The sequence below is a fragment of the Sphaerodactylus townsendi genome, linkage group LG13 (genome assembly GCF_021028975.2).
Source record: "Sphaerodactylus townsendi isolate TG3544 linkage group LG13, MPM_Stown_v2.3, whole genome shotgun sequence".
NCBI classification, from domain to species: Eukaryota; Metazoa; Chordata; class Lepidosauria; order Squamata; family Sphaerodactylidae; genus Sphaerodactylus; species Sphaerodactylus townsendi.
The window spans coordinates 21,424,909-21,447,688 of NC_059437.1; the positions used below are offsets into that span (position 1 = coordinate 21,424,909).

The following is a 22,780-nucleotide window of genomic DNA, read 5'->3' on the forward strand; positions in this document are numbered from 1 at the left end:
GTCTTCCTTGCCAATCGGGGCTGAAGGAAAGGAGCCGAGCGCCGACTGGAACCCTGGCGTAGTCCCGCCTTGTTGTTATTGCCAGAGGCGTCGGTCCGAAATGGGTTGCCGCTCTAGTTGGAGCTGCGAAAATCGTGTGTCTTACAGAAGGACGACTGAGGCTGCCAGCTAGCCTGCTTATATCCCGTGATTGGTGGAAGGGGCCATGAAATGATTTGAGGGCAGGTTTTGCAGAAAACCCGGGCCTGTCTCTGACGGACCGTGGCATAGCTTATTTATGGTCCTTGGTCTCCACCAGGGTCTTATTTAACTCTGACCCAAATAGGGTCCCTCCCTCAAAATCAAAACTAGCCACCGCTGTCTTAGATAGGGTGTCAGCCTGCCAGGGCTTAAGCCAGAGCAATCTACGTGAGACTGATGCTGAAGACATGGGTCTAGAGGAGACTAGGAGTGCATCTAGGGTGGCATCAGCTGGGAAGGAGGTGGCCATGACTACCCTCTCCACCCCCTCTCTAATGCCTTGGCACTTGGGTGGAATGATGCTCAGAAGGCGTTGGAGCCAAAGAATGGGAGCTGTGGGGACGGTGGCTGCCGGAACCAGGATTTTTTGCTGCCATGGTCGCACCATCATGAACTCTGCGGAGACCATGTTCCGCCTTACGATCAATGGGGTCTTTAACATCACCCTCTCCGTCCCGGGAAACCAAGCCCCCTGAATGCAGTGAGGAGATGGAACCGTCAACTAGAGGGGTTCTAATCCTTCTCAAAAATTAGTCCGGAGCTAGGTAAAGCTTCTTGTAGACTGGAGGAAACCCTCTGTTTGAAGCGGGGGTGACCCATTCTTTTCTGAACTGTGGGCAAAAGACTCTGGGAGCGGGAAAAAAATGAGTAGCCTGATCCTCTAAGGAAAAGATGTAGGAGATCCCTTTAGGGCAGCCCTTAGTGGGCTTGGACGTGGCAGGAGCATTGGGATCGCCCGCCTCCTCAGAGACCCTCAGTTCCAAAGCCGACATTGTTTTGGCTAAAAGAGTGGATAATTGTTCCACCTTAAATAATCTGTGGCTCTGATCTGCCTGAACTGGTGGTGAAGACTCTCCCTCAGAAAGGCGTCTGAGTCCAGGTCTACCTCCCCTTCACTCAAGTACTTGCATCATAATCAAGCAATCTGATTCTCCTGCGGGACCTGGAAGGGGATCTGCGTCTGCTTGTCTGAGGGGAGGCACGAGCATTTAAATGTCTACAAGCCGACTGGTCTATGGAGCCCTGTAGTAAGGAGACCAGTTGCTGCGGGGAGAAGGCGCTCCAGTCTGAAGGCAGAGATACTCCCAAGGCCGCCTCCCCCGTCATGGCACCCGCATGACTGACCTGAAGCGAAGTTCCCTCAGACGCTCTAACAAGAGCGGGGGTGGGGAAAAGGCTCGTGAAGCAGCAGACATCAAAGGCGGCGGAGGCAGGGCGATGCCCTGGGCGCCGCCTGAACGGTTGCCGCGACGATCCGTCTTCTGTCCGCGGTCGCGGTCGATCTGGCCCGCGCTTCCCCGTCCTTGTGAAGGGCCCTCGGAGTGCGCGCGTCTTCCCACGCGCGGGCCTGGGAAGCGCGAGCGAGCCCGCCGCCCAGCCCCACGGCTGTTGCGCAGCTCCTGAAGAGTCTCCTCACTATCAGCCCAGCGGCTGTGTGTGGGAGACTGTTGGGTCCGAGAAGAGTCTCCTCACTATCAGCCCAGCGGCTGTGTGTGGGAGACTGTCGGGTCCGAGATGACCTGGACCTAGTGGTTTCTACTGCGATCGGTAGAAGGACTCCCTTGGTGGAGAAAATGGCGTCGACACCATAGCTCTTCCTTCCTCAAGCCAAGAAAAAAAGGCGGGAACACAAGGGAAGGAGAGAGCTCAGTCAGCACGCAGACAGAAGGAGTGGAAAAAAGATCAAACGTACACTGCACCCAAGGGAATCACAAAAAAACAACACCACAAGGAAGAAAAGGTAGCTTTGTGAAATCTAGCCTAGGAGCCTGTGGACAGTGCTGCCTACTCTGACCGAGGCAGGAAGATACTGGGGCGGCACCACCACGGACACCTGACAGGAAGTCACCAAAGAGCCTTTTCCTGCCTACTCGCCGCAGGGCAGCGAACAACCCAACCAGATGGCCTGCTACCACCAGGGAGAACTTAAGATGGCATCTCATTTGCAATGTACAGATTTTAATCTATTTTGTTTCTGTTTTAAAATGTATTTGATCTGTCATTACCCGCCCCAAACTCCTGCTGTAGAGCGGGAGGAGCAGGATATCAATCTAAAACGCAAGTGAATATAAGTATAAATATGGTTGTTGTCCTAGTAGCAAAAAAGAGCAAAACGGGCAGAGGGAGAGACATGTTTTGGACTTGGGTTAATAAACAGTGTCAGATTTTTGGGGGGGGGGGGGCGCAGACAAAGACTACAAATATATCTGATTTTGAAAAACTAGAATTGATTTCAGTATTAAAAGGAATGCTGTATCTGCATTTTAGAGCCGTGTGCTAGCAGCAATATAAAAGCAATCGGCTTTTTTGTTGCTGTTATAGTTGAGTTATTCAAATAAAAGAACTGGCTCCAGTTTGACAGAAATTGCCAAGACAACACTCTTCAGTGGTAAGCAACAAAATATTGCACATTGCTCTCATCTTCTACCCTACACTGGCTTTCAAGCAGTTTGACATCATAAAGTTGGTTCACACATTCACTTTTATCACATTAACCTCAGTATTAATATGGGAATTGCACTTGTGAATAAACTAAAACCACTAATCAAACAGCACAAACAAAACTTTCAACTTCCTTCACTCACAATGTTTTTCAATGTAAGCTATGTTATGCAATCAGCAATGAGTACTCAAATGAGAGAAATTAAGGCATCTGCAGACCAATATGAATCAGCTCAAAACCAATGCAGTAATTTCTCCTGCGGTGCTAGTTCCTAGAAATCAGTCTGACTGGTCAACTGATACCTTGATCTCCTCTCAAAATCTTTCAGTGGCCAGTCATCCTGCAGAGCAACAATATGCCCCTTCTCAGTGAGCATCAGATGGAACAACAGTTGTGTAAGCTTTCTGTAATCCTGTTACAGCTTAACAATATACATGTGTTTAATTGTTGTAAACCACCTCTAGAATTTACTAAGATTCCTCACATAAACAGAATATTCATTTCTTAAAGCTGCATGTGTAAGATTTCACATTTTTTGCAATCTTATTTTGTTTTCCAGGTTTAAAAAAAGATCTGTCTTTTCTGGTCATGGCTCTAGCCTTTGGATGTACATATCCACAGATTTTGCAGTGTTGAGAATTAGACACATTGCTGATGATAACAGAGACAGTTGGCACTTTTGCTAAGAGCCTCAGGCATGTGTGAACCAAATCAGACTGATTTCAGTTTTCCAATAAGAAAGTTGAAGTGTAGACATCCATAAAATTCCCTTTTCACTTTTCTCAGATATTTGTGCTCAGATGTTCATAAGAGCAGTTTGACTTAACAAGGCTGGAAAATGTATTTGAAGACGTGGGAGTCAATGTCAAGTTTTTCCAGAGCTATCTGTATGGATAATTAAGAAAATATTTACAGTTCTCAATGGCCATCACTAGACAATCATATCAGTAAAATACAGAGAAGGAAGCAGGGTCTTTTTTCCAGGCCTATCTTGGCCTTTGAAGGAAGACTCAGCAGGGCCAGGGCCAGCAGCAGCCACTGGGTGACTTGAAACTGTACGACTTGCATAACTCACCAAATACTGCTGCTTACTGCAGTTTAACGGCAGCCACTCCATCAAAACCCTGTGTGGCCTAACGGTTAGAGTTGAGACTTGGATCTGGGAAACCAAAACTTGAATCCCAATTGCGCCTTGGTGCTCACAGAGTGATCTTGGGCCAGTCACACAGTCTGGATCTAACCCCTTATCGGCACTGAATAATCCACTACTTTATGACCACAGAACGTGTGAACCAGCCTTCATTTAAAAATTGACTGCCAAAGTGTTATCACATATTTTCCATGACAGATGAGTACCAACACAATCTAGAAATGCAGATTTGACAAGGCGTCTGAAAACTTGGGCGCCCGCGACTCTGCTCGGGTGGCTGCCCTGGTCCCCTCTGTGGCTGATCTGCCAAATGTCTCCGGAAGAGGAGGGGAGAAGGACCAAATCGTGGCCATTGTAAGGCGGCCCAGTTTTGGCGGGAACCCCGCAATAGAGGGAGACAACACACAGGAGGGCAACAGACAAGGAACTGACGAGAATAGTAACACTCACAACAGTGAACACAAAGGAAAAATGAAGAGATGAACTAGAAGTCAAATAGCTCCAAGCCCTGCTCTCCCTGCTGAGGCAGAAAACGAACTGGGGCAAAATGGATGCCCAATCCCCCACAGGAAGTGGCAACAAATTAGTTTTTGCCTCCCTTAGTACCAACACAATGAATTGCCTCCCTTAGTACCAACGCAATGGATTGGGCAATCACCCATCAGGATGCCTGAGGTCGTCTCCAGGAGAAGTGGATATGTGCCATGCGGAATGTGCCACAAACCTGTCGATGTATTTTTAGGATTGAGAATGGCTCTTCAGTCCCCATTTTTCTTGGAACTGTGAAGACGATAGAGTAGACTGCTGAATGATGTTTGCATGGAGGAACAGGCCTTATGGTTCATACATTCAAAGATGGTTTATGACTGCGATGGTTCTTGTATATTTTTTCTATCAGAAAGATCTGTGAGAAGGCAGTCCAGGGAGAAACTGGCAAACTCTATAATCTACAAAACTGGATGGTTTGCTGAACCTAGTGGTCTGGTTGTGGTCATAGCTATCGTGTTCGAAATTTTTGGAGTAGTTTCCCCACCAGCAGGTGCCTAGAGAACAGTTTTCCTTGCTTAGGCGATCTGCCGGCCTGATAAGACTGGAATTGAGATAATCTTTTGAAGCATGAATCTCTTCAAAATGACCCTCTGTTACTTGACCACTGGGTTCTCCTCCAATTGGGTCTGGACCATAACAGCGTGAGATGGGAACGAAAGGAGTGTGGGGAGAAAATTCTCCTGTCATCTTTCTGTAGGTTTCTAAGCATTACCTTTTCTTGTCCCTGGTCTCAATCAGGATCTAATCTAGTTTGTCCACAAACAATCTCCCACCTTGGAAGGGACCAGCCATCATTATAGACTTGGAGTGAAGGTGTGCTTGCCAGGACCTCAACCACAGGGCATGCCTTATAGTAGATGCCACCACCATCTGCAAAAGTCATAGTGTTCAGTGATGCATCTGCTAAAAAGGTGACAGCCTTGAAGATACAATTCACTCCCTTGGTTGATCTTTTACTATCGCTGGGGATTAGCTGGCTCAATTTCTGAGCCACTCAATTGGGCTCAATGGGGCTGCTGTGGCCACTGCTCCGAGGTTAATGCCATAGCTCCATGGGACTTCGAAGAGGTATAATTCACTTTTCTACTAAGCAGGCCTCCAACAGCAAATCCATGAACTATAGGGCCGAAATAGGGACATCCACCAATGAGATCTGCAGCAATTCCACAGCATGTGAAGCTAAAGAACAGAGCTTTCTTGAGGTGCTAGGAAATTGCCTATTAGCCAAAGGTTGGGTCCATTCTGTCTTCACTAGCCTTTCAAAGTATTCAGGGAAAGGAACCAACTTCTCAAAAAATGGGAGCCTTGGAAAGTAGTCTTTAGTTCCTTTAGCTCAGAGTCTGCCTTTTTTCCCTTTTCTTTTGCTTCCTCTCCATTAATTAAGGTTTTTGGAGAGATCCAGTGCCATATGGCTAGTCAATAAGACTGATAGTTTTCCTCTCTGATTAAGTGGGTTGGTTGTTCTGTCACTTTAGGTTCTTCCTCAGAAGAAAACTCCCTTTCTCCTTTCTCAAGGCCTCAAGTTGAACAGGGGGTCTTACTGCCAGGGGAGAAGCTGGTATGAATGCCTGTGTTAGACACCTTTCTGGCTGCTTTAACAGATCACTGTTGGTAGTACTTCCTGTAAGCAGTGGCCTGTCCCTCCCTAATCCTATGCCTGGCCATGGAGACATGTGAGGGTGATGGGACACCTGGGGTGAGGAGGGAGAGGCATGCACCTGGATCTGTTGCAGTTCTTTTCCTCCTAACTGCTTGTTGGAGCGGGATGGCCACCCTCCCATAATCTTGAGAAGGGTTGGGGTGGCTGTACATTACTCCTTTGAAGCTTGTCTCTATTGTCTGGTTTGAGGAGAAAGACATCCAGGGACATGGGCCTACCTTAGTAGCTGCTCACGACTGAAACGGCAGCTGTTAGAGTTGCCTTTCTCCTAAAGGCCACTTTCACATCATTTCTTGCCTCTGTAGTTTAGTACTTCTGTTTCTGCTACCAAGCTTTCTTCCTGTCCTCCTCTCCTGCATCTGAAGCTTTGGGTGTCTGAGCCCTATCCTTGCAGCAAGAAGGCCAGCAATCGTGAGTCTGTGTCCTCTTCTGAAAGAAAGCAAAGCCATCTCCTGGGCTCCTCCTGAGCCAGAAACTCAGCAATAAGGAGGAAAAGGAGGGCTTTCAATGAGAAGGGAAACTAGCAAGAGAGAAACAGGGCGCAAAAGCATGCAAAAATAGGCTGGAGCTAAAGAATGGCTGGGAAAATGAAAAACTAGAATAGTAGAAGGAAAGAAAAAGAATAAAAAAGAACCAACAGTGTAAAAAAGTGGGTAACTGCTGTACAGAGCTACTTCCCAGCTCCTCTCCCTATACGAGCGAGGCAGGAAGCAAATTGGGCCCAAAAAGCTCCTGCATTGAAGGCAGGAAGTGATAAAAATTAGTCCTGTCTCCCAGAGCAACCAGTGGGAATCAGTTAATATCAAGATGCCCTCCTCCTCACAGTGAGAACTGTCCTTACAGCCGATTACCTAGAAGCAACCTGCTAAATGAACAGAATACAAATTTAGAACTCTAGTGCATACCACTAAGACAACAGTCCCTAAATATTAATTTGAGGGAAATCAGTAACAGCTAGAGCAAGAGTATCCTTTCATTAAAACATGGTATTTCATTTCAGACAATCTGGACCGAAGTATGGGTTATTAGTACATGCTACATATACTACCATAAATCAATAATTACAAATTAGACCTCGGACAGAAAACACTTAGGACATTTTTTGAAAATGAAACAATTAAAAAATTAACAAGACAGAAAACCACCCTACATACTAAGACACAGGAATAACTATGAAGCAACTGCATGCATTAATTAAAGATGATGATATGTGAAAATGTAGCAAGGCTCAAATCTGAGCATATACCCCAAACACAATACACCAATACCATCAAATGTGTACTTTAAAAAAGCTCCTATATTATGCTAACTGTTCATCATTTCAGATCAACCACGGCTGATAATTAAAGGACAATGTTGGGGACTCAACTCCTCACAACATGAGCTAGACTAATCCCTGCACTCAGAAAACTGAAATTAATAAATAACTTATCATATTCTTCCTCTAGATCAAATATCTTGAAAATTCCAAAAAATTACACGTACGTATTTTATGCAAAAACCTAGTAATCTGATATACAGGTGAAGTAAGCAACCAGGAGACATTTCATCAACTGGGGGTGCTACATACACCAGAGTAAAACAGTTCACGGGCAGCAGCATCATACAGTTTGCCACTTGCTCAACAGTCTGAAAGAGAAAAACTGCTTCTAGAGCAAGGGTCTGCAACCTGCGGCTCTCCAGATGTTCATGGACTACAAATCCCATCAGCCCTTGCCAGCATGGCCAATTGGCCGTGCTGGCAGGGGCTGATGGGAATTGTAGTCCATTAACATCTGGAGAGCCGCAGGTTGCAGACCCCTGTTCTAGAGAAATATCAGATCTCTTATACTTTATAGATTTCTACATCAGATGACATCTTCAGTGAGCACAAAACATGGCTCCCTACTTCAACTTGGCTGATTTGTTCATGTGGATCCCTGACACAGCAACCTCACAGCGGGGTTACTGTAGTGCACTCTAGAAGGATCTTCCCCTTGAAGTCAATGTGAAAATTCAAGCTGATTCAGAATTGTCTATAGTCAATTTCACGCAGGGCAAATATAATGTTTGTGGGACGCTATGTAAACCACTGGGGGGGATTTTGCACAGCTCCTGCCCCCCCCCCAAACGAGCCTGCCCCGTTTTATTTCCTTCAATACCAGGATTTTCAAAAATCACTAAAGCAGCAATCCTTTAAAAAAAATCCCAGATTGCAGCCACTCCCGCATGAATGACCAGACAAGAGGCACTTTATTTCTCTCCCTTCCACCACATTGTCCATGGTCAGGAAGAATCCACCTGCCAGTGTCACTCCAGGGAGGTCTCTTTTTCTTTCTTTCTTTTGCACGTTGCACCTGCATAGCTATGCAAGTGCAGCCAATCTTATTGTGAGACGATCAGTATTGGGGGGGGGGGGGTGTTTCACTGCTGCACACCTGTGTAGCTGGAAATTTTTTTTGAACAGAGAAGCGTCTCTGTGCAAAGGCATGAAAGCAACCCAGATTGTTTCTATGGGCTCCAATCGTTGCCTGCTTGGCAACGGGAAAAAAGAAAAATGGGTTCCTTTGTAGACATTGCAACGCACTGTACATTTGCTGTGCAGATTTCACCTATGATTGGTTACTATTGGGAGCTAGGTGGAATATGTATATTATTACATCTCTTCTGCAGTTATTCCACTGGTGACTGATTGCAATACAATACAATACAACAACCTTTATTAGACATATTAAAATAGGCTCCAGAGCATTACAGACATTTCTGAAGTACAAATCAAAAGTACATTCAAAACACAGACAGATAAACTGTATCTAGCATTGGACGTTACTTAGAAAATTCTGTCACTTGTAAAAGAAATTTTGCTACTTTTTCCAAGAGCCTCTGTGTTATTTAACAAAAGCTTCACAACAGAGTTGTCAGAGTCTCTTTCAGATTTGTCTTAAGACCCGCCCAGGACAGAAATTCCTAATACCCACATATCAGTCAAGTATAATGTGAGCAAGAGTTTCCACTTGGTTTTTACAGTGTGGACAGACCCGATCCTGGAGAGGGATAGATAGGTAGCGACCCTTTGTAATGGCCGATGGAAAAGTATTGCATCTGGCCCTTGTAATAACCCATCTCTGTTGGGGTTCAGTTAATAGTTCAAGATATTTGGCTATGTGTCCCTGTTCTGGTACTATTCCGACAGAAAGGGGTGAGCATGATTTATTTGCTTGGCCCAACAAGATATGGTATTCCTGTTCTAGAAGTCTGCTTTTTAAGGTTTGCAGAGTCTCTCTGGGTGACAACATACAGAGATCTTCAAGTATTAAACCTAGAGAGTAGATTTTTGATTTAAGATGTTGATACAATTCAGAGGCAAATAGGTCTGGGCGCACAATATATGTTAAACTGCGCTCATCAGAGTTAAAACATAGTTTGATCAAATACTTGAATGTATTCAGCCATGCTCTTGTTTCAAGTAGCTTCTCACCAGTTTCTAAGCATAGTACAGCATATGGTACAGAGTGTGGTACCCCAAGTATTTTGTAGAGGAAGCCAGATTGTATTCTTTCAACTGAGTTGTTCCATGCAGGTGGTGACTGATTAATTATCGGGTTCAACCTAGGGTACAGGTCATCACCTATCTAGTTTTTCTTACAGCAAATGAAGATATTTATAATACCACACTTCATAAATATGACAAGCAGTACACTTTTATAAGCTAAGTTATTAACAGTACGTTTTGAGTTGTTAAATTAGTAAAAGCAGCTTGTTTGACAGGAAAGCAAACATTGCATATGTTTCAATTTTTTCCCAAATATTCTCTTTTCTCAAGAAAGGGAGAACATGCTTTTTCCATGTCCTCACATCTCTAGCATCATACGTAATAATACAACTGTAAACAGTTGCATTCTCTGGAGTGGATTTTAGGTCTTAATTTTTATACTCGTTTACCAGTTCACCATCTCCAATTTTTCCAATGCCTTTGTGTGGTTAAACCAACCCTTTGAGCTTGCCATTCAGTCTCAAAGGCCAACTTTTTCAGTGAAGGCTCCAGCATTATTGAATTCCTGACCCAAGACAATGCAGGCTGCCTTATGCTGTCTACCTTCCATAAGGAACACAAGGTCATTCTTTACATGTAAGCATTTATAAGGACATTGAGGGAAAGTGGCATGGCTATGTTTTTCTTTTTGTTCTTGTAATAGTCTGTTCACAAGTCAGACTTTTGTTTAAGCAGCCTTGAGCTGCTGTGGTTGGTAGGAAAAGGCAGCATATAAAGGTGGTCTGGTTTGATCTACCTCCCAAGACCATGTAAAGGTTAAACAGGAAGGAGGTGGAAATACATTTACCACCCTGTGCTCTTAGAGGAAGAGTGGGATAAATATGTAACAGAGTTGTCTCACAATAAAATATTATTCTACAAATTAAGATGTCACTAAGCACCTACCCTTGAGTTTTTAAAACATCTGACTTGGAACCTTGGGTTAGTTATAGCTACAACAGATCTACATAAATCTACATAAATCACTGAAAGCAATTTATGGGTGCCCAGAGGCATGTCTGACAAAATCTGATGAATCAGAATTCAGATTAAAAGCTGTCATTTGCATAAATGGAAAAAATGTTCCACCTAAATTTGGAATGGTACCATAGAAGTAATCCTTTTGAATTTAAATACTCTCTAAATTGTATAAAGTTGAATGCTCTGATGGACATGTATTCACCTGACTCCATGAATAACCTTAAAGGTATGCCTCGTCTTTGACATATCACCAACACTGCAGCAGAGAGAAAGAAACATGGCCCACTGTAAACAGGGGGAAATAAAAACAAGGAAATGTTAATACTGGAACATGCATGTTGTAAGTCGCTGTAACTCCATCATGCAGACAGAGAAAAGAGCTCTACTTTTTGGTACAGTGGTAAAAACACACTTTAATGTGATGTCCATGCTCTACCAACTGGAGGACCCAGATAGCAGCAGGTGGTCTGATGGTACATTTTTTACAAATACACACAAACTATATCCAAAGATATACCTATGTTATATTACTGAGCTGTGGCAGCCCAAAGTAGTCATCAGGCTTCATGGAAGATGAGTGCTTTTAGTTCATTTTCCTCAAAGTTTCAGTTGACAGATCTAGGGTGACTAGTCCCAAGTACCTGTTCTAAGTGGGCTCTCCAGCAACTGTCCTGCTCCCTGATTTTTTGCTCTCACAAGATGAGCTATCTTGGCGCATCCCCACTATAACCCCATTTAAATCCTAGCTGACATAAACACTACCACACCCTATTCTGCCTCCAGGAATCCCCCCACCTTAGATTCCAAGTGCTGTCCCATTGTCAGTCAGCCATTTTTGGTGATAGAGCTCAGATCTGCCACAAAATGATGAGGCAATTCTGCTGCACCCATGTTCCTACATTTCCTAATCTACCAATCAGAAGGACCAAAGAGCTATACCATTACTTATATAAGCTAATGATCCAACATGAAATAGAAGTCTAAGCTCATTTTGAGTTACTTATAGACAGTTGGCTGTAAAATTAAGTATTATCAACAATTTTCCACTGTTCACTGGAATTCAAGATTTTCTGTTATAATAATGGGTTTTTAGAACTAATCAAATTGATTTCAACAAAAGATATTTATCTTCTGTAACGTTTCTATGAGTCTGTGTACCATTTACATTCACCTGTAACAAAACCTTTCCTTCCCAACAACCATAACTGTTATCCAGAAAGAGGCACTATACTATGCAAGTAGAAACTGGCATTTACAACACGTTAACAACTAGATGGAAAATGTGCATGTAGCTTCCTTGTCCAATTCAAGCCCTACTGAAAAAGACTAGCATTCCATCAATCAGCTGCTTGTAAAGAGTTCCACTAGTTCATGTACATGCCTAGCTCCAGCTGGTCCATGTGAACACTACTAGATCTGTGTGTGTGTGTGCGTGCGTGCGTGCGTGTGCCTACCAATGCCTGAAGTTCTAGAGCAGCAGGAAGCCATCTGTTCAACACATTTTTTTCAGCAGTTAAGGTCATAAATTTGCTTGCCGTCCATTAACTAAAAAGAGGTGGGGAGAGAAGCTGTACAAACTGGCAGCAACAAATCAACTACAGACATAATGACAATAACAAGTCACAGCATAATTTCCTCCTTTCAGCTAAACAAGCTCTTCTATCAACCTATGTATATTTCTGGAAAGCCTGTAGACAACAACTATTGATTTTCACTGTAGGTTTATGCCACACATACAATATAAATAGGGTTTATATGACATAGTAATTACAGCAATTATAGTTTAAAATTAAGTCTCAACTGTAAGAAACCTAGAGGCCACTGTCCATTTATCTGATAATTCTTATTTATTTAAACCAGGGGTAGGGAACCTTTAACACCCAAAGAGCCATTTGGACCCGTTTTCCACGGGAAAAGAAAACACTTGAAGCCGCAAATAATTTTTGACATTTAAAATAAAGATAACACTATATATATGGGGGGGGGGGGGGTTTACCTGTTACTCTGCTCATTCTGAGAAGTGCATGGATGCGCCCGCTCTGCTGCCTGCAGGGCGGGCAAGGATGAAGCCGGCGGCTCGACCTTGCCAGCCGCCGGGAAAGCGCCCGCCCCGCTCGAACAAGGCGGGCGAGAGGGGAAGCCCATGGCGCAGCCCAGCCGACTGTGAGCAGTTGGTGCGCCCGCCCTGCTGCCTGGGGGCGGGCAAGGATGGGGCCGGCGGTTCAGCTCGAGCCACAGTGCAAGGGCAGAAGAGCCGCATGCGGCTCTCGAGCCGCAGGTTCCCTACCCCGATTTAAACCATTAAACCCCACTGTTGTTCTCAATGAGGACTCAAAGTGGCTTATATAATTCTCTTGTTCATATTATCCTCACAACAACCCTGTGAAGTGGGTTAGGCTGACAGCATGTGACTGGCCCAAGGTTACCCAGCAAGCTTCCACAGCATAAGGAAGAATTTGAATCTGGGTGTCCCAGATATTAGTCCAACACTCTTTATTGCTATACCACATTCTCTTAAGTCAAATGGAATCCCATGACTATAAGGCACAAAGAATGCACCTTGCTTGAATGTCATGTATAGGGAAAGAGATAGCATAATTAAGAGGGAATTCATGTTACTGATCACACTGAAACTGTCCCAAATCAAAGTTTAGTACCACTAGAAGGGCAATTTCCAATAGACAATCAAGTCAATTAAGATCAATTGCGGAAGTAAAATCTAGTAAATAAGCTGACATCAACATTGCAAAAACAAGAACAGAGAAGAACCTAGCAACAAAGAAAGCAAAACTTACAGGAGTACAAACCAATATAAGCAACTGCTAAAGCTAGTGACATATTTGCCGAGTGCAACTAATCTGGTCACATGGGGGGCGCAAAATTAGTCCCCCACATGACCAGTTGCCTTCTGGCCCAGCAGCCGCTGTGGCTACTGGGCCCGGAAGAGGAGCCAGTCGAGCTCACGAGTAAGCCCCACTTACTCACAAGTCAGGCTCCAGCCACTCTTCCCCACCCAGCAGCCGCAGCATGAGAGAAAGTCACGCCTGCCTGCTGGGCCTGGAAGAGGGGCTGGCTGGCTACAGCTCCTCTTCCCAGCCCAACAGCCAGGACCTGAGAGAAAGTAGTGCTCACCTGCTGGGCTGGGAGCTGGCTCGGAAGATGGGCTGGCCCCAGCTCTTACTTGCGAGTCATGCTCCAGCCCCTCTTCTCGGCCCAGCAGTTGCAGCTTGAGAGAAAGTCATGTCTGCCTGCTGGGCTGGGAAGAGGGGCTGGCTGGCCACGACTCCTCTACCTGGCCCAACAGCCACGGCACAAGTTGTGCCATGGCTACTGGGCTGGGAAAAGGGGCTGGCCCCGGCTTTTACTTGCAAGTAAGCAGGGCTCCACGCCGGGGGGGGGGGGCATGCCTGGAGGGGTTTTTGCCTCCATATGGCCCCACACACCACTAGCTAAAGCAAGGCCTAACAACAGCTCCAGAATTATTTACAGCTTGCAGAATTAGTAAGAGCCTGAGAGGACAGAGCTATGCTTCTGCTCTGGTCTTAGGATAAAGCCATGTACAAACAGGTATTTGTGCACCAGGATGGCAGACCATCACCTGCATCATTCGTAATGAATCCAAGACTTCAGGTTTCATACTACCACTCTGACAGGACCTAGCCAACACTTGGTCTTTAACCAAAGGGATGCTGGCATAGGAACTACAGCCAAAAGGAACAGATGGTCTGCTGAACCTGTATGAGATCATCACATTAGGCCAGAGCAAGGAGTACATCAGATTACTTCGAAAGTTTCTCAGTCAGGCTTACTTTCTGGTCTAAGTAAAAAGACAGCTCAGCTTGCTAGTGTCATTGCCACAGATGCTCTTTTATTAAACCCAGTTTCATTTGCTTCCTGAAAAAAATATATTCACAGACACTGTCTTGACAGGAGTTAGATCAGGCATTGCACACAACAGGGAAGCAAAAACATTTTCTGAGAATCATAAGTTGCATCTTCAAGGCATCCTCCAAAAAGGTGTTCCATGAGGAAATGTCATTGGCTCACATCCAAGCACACATCTCTAACATAGGTAAGAGTAGATGATGATTTCCACCAATTACCTCCTCACACAGAAACTATCTACTTTACTCCCTAAGCTAGGGGTCCCCTACATGGTGTCTGTGGTCGCCACATGGTGCCTACCATGTTTTTAATGAAGTGGGTGGGGCCAGATAGGGCTTTCGCCCAGCAAGGATTCCGTTGACTAATGGAGATTTGAACGAATGTGCAGTTTAATTGTTGCTTGGCAGCAGTAGCAGTCACAACACCACAAGGATCTAGCAATCATGTTGTGGCTGGCTCCACCTCCTACTGCAGCCATTTTGTGGAAGTCATTTTGTTGCTGTACCTACCATGATGTGTCAGAATTCCAAACGTGCACACATCCTAAAAAAGGTTGGGGAACGCAGCCAATTGCAGTTCCCAAGGGTCCACTGACCCGCATTTACAAAAATACATAGGTTCAGGGGTGCAATTTGGTGGAAATTACCACCCACTCTTAAGTCTTTAGAATTGTGTGCTTGCATACAGGTACATTTAATAAGGTAACAGTAGACAACAAACTGATCTTACTAAGAAGCACATTTCCTTCCCCATAGGAAATTATATTCATCTTTATGTCACTCAAATTAGGAAGACTGAGATTTTCAATCTTGCACCAAATTCCATGGCTCCTTTTCTTAAATCAAGAAAAATGAAAACCCAGATAACGTGGAATTGTTAAATAAGTGAAAAACACATAATCAAGTATAAAACAAAAAAGATCACTTAGTATTACTATGCAATGTTATGGCCAAGTTAAAGCAAAAAGTTATATGCAGAGTTCTCTTCCCAACCTTATCAACAATTTGAGTTTTTATGCACAATGACTATGGAAAATTCAACCATGGGATATTATCCATGTACCACGTGTTCTGATAACCACTTGGAAATAACTACAGCTAATATTTCAGTTTGCTGAAATAGATATAATTGATCTTTAAAACGCAGTACGGAGTACGGAGTATTAACTAAAGAATGTAGAAAAAGGTTCCCTGCCTAAAATAAGGGTATTTTAACCCTATTATCCAATCTTCCCCAAAATATCAGCTGTACAGTGTGCCGCCAAAACTGTAGGGAAATCTGGGGCAATATAAAGAGATTTCTGTCTCTTCTCCAATTTTTAAAAGAGAAGAAGTGGTAAACCAGAAGTTCTGCATACTTTACTGAAGCTACTACTGAATTATAATTTTGCTCCTATGTGCTGCTCTTCAGCATTTTTAAAAGAAACGTTATGAAAAGTGAACATTAGTTTTATCAAAATGCAACTTTAGAGCCATCTTCTTGTGAAATTAATTTTAAATGTATTTGTATGTTACTTTGTCTTATAATCCAGTATTTTTGTAATTCAATTGTTTCATGCCCCAAGATACTACTTATTCCCACAATTTTAATAAGCAATACAATGGCTGTGTAACAGAAATACAGAATGTCATGTCAGCTGAGGGGATGAAAATGTATATTTCACAATTTATCACTCTAAAGAAATATGACATTATCCTTAGCATCATGAAACTGATACACTTCTGCAAACTCTGTATGTAACAGAGTTTAACACACATTGTGTGATTACTAAAGCCAAAAGGTTACTTTTAATATACAGTAATAATCATTATTTTGCCCTCAAAATACACAAAGCATATACAATTATATTGTGTGCCACGTTTACAAAAGTCAGATTAATTAAAATTTAAACAGATTCAGTTCATGTACATTAAATATTGCAAATATGCAAAAGTTTTATGATAATTAGCAAATATTTTCCACTTGTTTTGGAATAAAGTGGCAACTAAGAAAAAAGCTACAAGCAGGAGGGAGGTTTGTTTCAAATTCTGTTTCCAATTTCACACAATGAATACAATGGCTGATGAAAACAGCAAAAAATTTCTGCAGAATTCACATTTATGGCACCAACTACGCCCAAACCATGCTGTCAAAAGCAAAAACAAATTTCCACCATTTCTATATTATTCATTTATAGCAATAATAATACAGAAGCATAATGTTTGAACAAATATCCATAAATGCCTGGCGGCTTATCAGGGTGAATGCCCCTGACAAGCAGACTGCCCAGTGGCAGATTGATCCCACTGACAGAGTTCTCATTTACCCTGCAGTCTGAAAAAGGTAAAAAAACAACAACGGGATTCTCTTCAGAGCAGATTCCTATGGATTCTCACTTTCACGATATCCCTGTGCAAATATGACACTGTCTTTCTCTTCAGACTTCTGCATATGAAAGAGAACTCTGAGGACCAGAGAAAGGAATCAAAGATAACAACTGGTTACTACGTCAAGTCATAACCTTGGCTCTCTGGGGAGGGGAAAACATTTGTGAACATCTGAGATGAAACAGGCTATTTGTTGCCCATCTCTATGTCTCTCTTTACACATTCTTTTCCATAAAAATATTAATACTGAATTGGGAAAAGTCACCACAAAAATTTGACTCTCAACTCCAACTGAACTTTCCTTCAATATGGTGAAGATCAAACATCCAGGCACCGTAACCAAAATCCTACAGATTTGATACCAACTAAGATTAATGACTAGTCAACAGTTCATATACAAACTTAACAGTTTTTGCGATCATCTATTGGGTGTTTGTATTCTGACAACAGCAACCAGCACTCACAAAGAAGATGATGAGGTCACGACAATCATGTCTATTCATTGCTGCTTGCGTACAGTAGTGATCAAGGCTGTTGTCGTTAAATGTACATACATTCACCTAACCCTTTCAAAAACTATTCCTGATGCTAACCGATCCGACACAATTCTACAAAAATTATATACCAAATGATATGAAGCCATAATCCTTTTGCCTTAAGTCTGGTGCCCAGTGAGTTCAATGAATGCCCACCAAATTTAGAGAGACTAATTTCTATAGCACAAATTTCATTTCACCCTTTTTGTGAAATTTTAAATTTAGCTACCCTCTCCTCTTCATGAGGTAATCAAAATTGCATCTAGTCTAGTGGTTCTCAACCTTCCTAATTCCACGACCCTTTAATACAGTTCCTTATGTTGTGGTAACCCCCAACCCTAACATTTATCCATTTTACAGATGGAGAACACTGATGCAGAGAGACTTAGGTGACCCCTGTGAAAGGGTCGTTCAACCCCCAAAGGGGTCCCGGCCCCCAGGTTGAGAACCATTGATCTAGTCAAAATGAAGTCTCAACTCAGACTTCTATGATGGCACTACAACAAACCACTGCACATGTTTTTCACTTATGCCACAAGCATTTCAATGAATCTCCCAAGATTCATTTCCTAAGTAACCAATACTTATTAATGAAACAGACAGAATAGTCTAAGTGTTCAACTATCTAGCTGTCTATCACATTATAATTTATTCCAGCCAACAAACAGGAGGGATAGGGCAGGCATGACACTGTCATCTGATGTCACAATTTAAGCACATATATTGTTTGCAGCAAAATTTTCAGAGATCCTCCAGCATTGAAACTGGAGGAACTACAAAGAATTCAGCCACAGTGACATCATTTACTGGTAATTGTCTGTAGCCTGGATAGACAAAAGCAAGGCCTAGAGAGAAGATATTCAGGTCACCACCAGTCAGCAAAAGCCCTAGGCCAAATACCAGGAAATGTCTTAGTTAAACCCTCCACATTTCAATGCCACAGAGACCTGGAAGCAGACCACACCGTCCAAATATCAGAGTAAGAACTTGAGTGTTGCTCCATCTTTCTGACACCACATCCTTGCCTTGGGTAGTTCACCTCATTAACCTAGGAAACCTACAAAGATGACAGCCCATTAATTTTGTTTTATTTTAGCCATCAAATTAAAGCCAATTAATGATGATCCTATAGGGGTTTCAAGGCAAGCGGGGATTTGCCATTGCATACCTCTGCATAGTGACCCTGGTCTTTCTTTGTAGTTTACCACACAAATACCAGTTAAGGCTACCCCACTTAGCTTCCAAGATCAGGCTACCCTGGGCTACTCAGGTGAGGGTCCACTGCCCATAAAACTACTCAAGGTCTTGAAATCTTTTGAGAACTATAAGTATCAGAAGAAAATTGCCCAGGCAATCAGTAACTCACAGCGAAACCATCTACTAACAGACAGCAACATTGTTTAAAAAATGATATCTTGGTACAAGCTGCAATTGTAACAGTTTTACATTATATTCCTATAAGAAAACCAAGGAAATGTTTGAGAAGATTATAAAAGCACGTAACACCTGGTTGTCAAGTACACTTCAAGAATAATTGTAAATGAGTCACCTATAAATAAGCAGATAAATTAATGGGTTGTATTGCCCCGGAAAGACCGGATGTGAGACCTGAAGGTCCTCCTGGATTCATCACTGTCCCTTGAAGCTTAGGTGGCATTGGTGGCAAGGGCCTTCTAGCAGCTCCGACTGGTTTGCCAGCTCCACCCACTTCTGGACAAAGGGGATCTGACCACAGTAACACATGATCTAGTACCCTCCCGATTGGATTACTGTAATGCATTCTACATGGGATTACTCTTGAAGACAATCCAGAGGCTGCAGCTGGTGCAGCACGCTGCAGCTAGGCTGATTGCTGCAAGATCTGGCAGGAAGAACATCCCACTGGTCCTCAAGGAATTGCACTGGCTCCCAATTCCCTTCCAGGCCCAATTCATGGTATTGACATTTATGTACAAAATCGTAAGTGGCTTGAGCCCTACCTACCTAAAGGAACACCAGCACCCATATGTACCTGCCCAGGCACTGATGTCACACGGGGAGGCTCCCCTTATGGTACCTCCTGCCGAAATATGGCAGGCAAGGGTACATGGGTTGGCTTTCTCTGTGATTGCCCAAGGTTTTGGAATAATCCCCTGTGCCACCTGGCAATGACTTTCCTCTTCACCTAGGCATTTGATTAGTCTCCCTGGATGACCCTTCTATCATGCTGCTGGTGGTGGGGAGGGTGATGAGGGTTAGGGCTGGTTTTTTAATTTTTGTACACTGTGTGCTTAATTGATGTTTTATGTAAGGAGATGTTTTAAAGTTGTAGCCTCCCAGAGATCCTGTATATGGGTGGGTTATAAAGGTAATAAATAAATGATATTCTGTAGTGGCTACCTCTGTTTAAGATTTAATTAACAACGCAAAAAAAAGAGCAGAGTATACATTTACCAATTGGTATGTGACACCACCCTAATACGGCAGAACTGCACAGCAAAATACACAGGAGGATTGGCCCTTAACTATATAAAACTCACAACAATATTAAGGGCTTATTCACACAATTTTGCAAGACCTGAGCAAAGCTGTTAACAACAGGATGTTTGGGAGGCCATTGATGTGTGTCTTTGTAAAGTGTCCTCAAGCTGCAGCGAAGTTATGGTGACCCCATAGGGTTTTCAAGGCAAGACACTTACAGAGGTAATTTCCCATTGCTTTCCTCTGCCTAGTGACCCTGGTATTCCTTGACAGACTCCCATCCAAGGGCTATCCAAGACTGACCCTACTTAGCTTCTAAGATGTGACAAGATCAGGCTAGCCTGGGCCATCCAGGTCAGAGCATTAATTTATAAGGCCACCATAAGTCTGAAGCAAGTTGACAACATTGAACACACACATACTCACAAAAGAACAGGCACTAAATAGGAGACACTGACATAACAAGTAACAGCAAGCCAAGACCTGGATCTCAAATTGTAGTTTAAAAAAATGCAACATGACAGCTATAGCTGATTGCATAAAGGTAATATTACAGATTCACACAACATTTTGCAACTTGCTCAATTTTTGCAACACTCCTTCAGGTTCTGAATCCTACAGTGCATCCTACATTCTGAATCCTACAAGCATCCTAATGTGACACCAATGATCAAACACTACCTGACAAAAGAAATGTTATAGAATCAACATGTTCACACATGCACACACAAGAGCTTCTTTCACAGTAAAATATAACCACATATTTTTACAGTAGGCAGTTCCATATCCCTCACAGCCTCACACAGAACTTTACAACCTTACCAAACCTGAACCATTGTATTTTCCTCATAGTTAACCTGCATAGACTGAGTATATCATCATCAGATGTCACCATACATATCAGGAGAAGCAAAAAGCCCAACAACCCTGTTTTAACAAGCAGCAACTGAAGCCAAATAATCTGACAATACTTTAAACTCCCATCAGTACTCTCTAAGAAGAAAAAGAGGAGGAGGAGTTTGGATTTATATCCCCCCTTTCTCTCCTTCAGGAGACTCAAAGGGGCTTACAATCTCCTTCCCCCCTCACAACAAACACCCTGTGAGGTAGGTGGGGCTGAGAGAGCTCCGAGAAGCTGTGACTAGCCCAAGGTCACCCAGCTGGCGTGTGTAGGAGTGTACAGGCTAATCTGAATTCCCCAGATAAGCCTCCACAGCTCAGGCGGCAGAGCTGGGAATCAAACCCGGTTCCTCCAGATTAGATACATGAGCTCTTAACCTCCTACACCTGAAAAAAGTTAGTATGATTGCTGTTAAACTGATATTTTATGAGAAAAACTGCACTAAAGTTGAATAATAATTTTGAGAACATTGGTTCCCAGTCCAACAAGGATGATTCTAATTTTTTTTATGCCTATGACCTTTCTGGATCTTCTTGTTTGAATGGAAATGAATGCCACAACATTCATTCAACTCCTTTAGCATTCAAAACCATTTTCTGGGTTTCAATTTTGGATCTGCAAATTAAAAGTCTAATGAGCACCATAGTATCCATATGCAAGTTATTTAAGAAGTATAATACTGTACTGATTATTCTTATGCCAGAAATCTAGCCTCCTAGGTTGTACAAATGGTGAAATGTCACTTGAATCATCAGCAATTTAATTTCTTGTCTGTTTAACAAACATAAACAAAATAATCATTGCATGCTTCCACAGATGGCAGAATCACAGGAACTGCTAATATCTTAACACCTTGTCACAAACATACTTGACAATGTAGTTTACACCCAGTGTTACATAATATCAAACATAACTTTGGTTAAAGGCCTAAGGTATTAATATTCAACTGAAAATTTGGGACCCACAAATAGGTCACCATCCTAATTTAGGAGGGTTATAACCAAAGTACTACCAACATGGTTTTATTTTGGGATATTTTATTTGCGGATTAAGAAAAGGTAACCTAAGAGTATAAAAATGTGGGTGAGTCTTATATAATATATAATTACAATAGTTTCATATTTCAATTTTGTTCTAAAGGTGAAAAAATATGCCTATTTAACCAGCTCAGAAAGCCAGGTTAAATATGAATAAATAGGCAAGTTTTCAGTAAAGACTCTACTGTCCAGTTTCCTGAACATCACTAGCCAAGGTACAAATCATTATCTTTTGTTCCTTATGGCATGGGATATTGGGTTGAGTCAAATAGTTTCAGAGCCATCAATCTTTACATTGGGTTGAGTCAAATAGTTTCAGAGCCATCAATCTTTACATCAAAGAAACAGCCAATTTCAAACCTAAACCTCCAAATTCCCAAGCAGGCCAATGTTTTCTGCAAAAGCACTGGCTGCCTCCTGAAGCAGTGCTAGGACAACCGAGCTGGGCAATCAAGGGGTAGCTCTTTTAACAGCACGCCTTCTGGGAGTAAGCATATAAAACTGCACCAAACTGGCGACAAACTGGAGCCGTTTGGCGGCCAGAGGCGCACACTCCTGGACTCAAGGCCCATCGGCTCATATTTACAAAGCCCGGTCCCCGCTTTAGCCCGCCGTGTTCTTCCTTGGAACAAGGAGGCGAGCTGCTTGGGCTGCCGCCGCTGACCAATCCTAGCAGGCAGAAGAGAAACTTGAGTGAAGATGCAAAGGCACAGCACAGACGGCCGAGTAGGCCCTATCAGGACTGCGTGTGACGCACTTCGGTAACTCGACTCCGCGCCCGCTCCCACCCCTCCCCCACCCCTGGGGCGAACAAAACCCCTCCTTTCCTCCTCGACAGGAGGCGACAACAACAGAGATTTGGGCTCGGCGGGTCACCTCCGCAAAACCCTCCCGTGCCTCCAAGGGAAAAGAAGACGACATCGCCGGGGGGGGGGGGGAGAGGGAAGAGCCAGGCTTCGCTTGGAAACAAGCCCGGGGTGTGGCTGCCAAACGCGCCTCCTCCCCGATGGAAGGGAACTACCGAATAAGGACTACAGCCTGGAGGACAACCCGGGGGGGGG

At 43.4% G+C, this 22,780-nt stretch overlaps 1 protein-coding gene across 3 annotated transcripts in view; it reads right to left on the reverse strand.

The window, feature by feature from the left end:
• STAG2 (stromal antigen 2) overlaps nucleotides 1-22,780 on the reverse strand; it is an 80,769-nt gene that overhangs the window by 55,585 nt on the left and 2,404 nt on the right. The gene's annotated exons all lie outside the window — the stretch shown is intronic.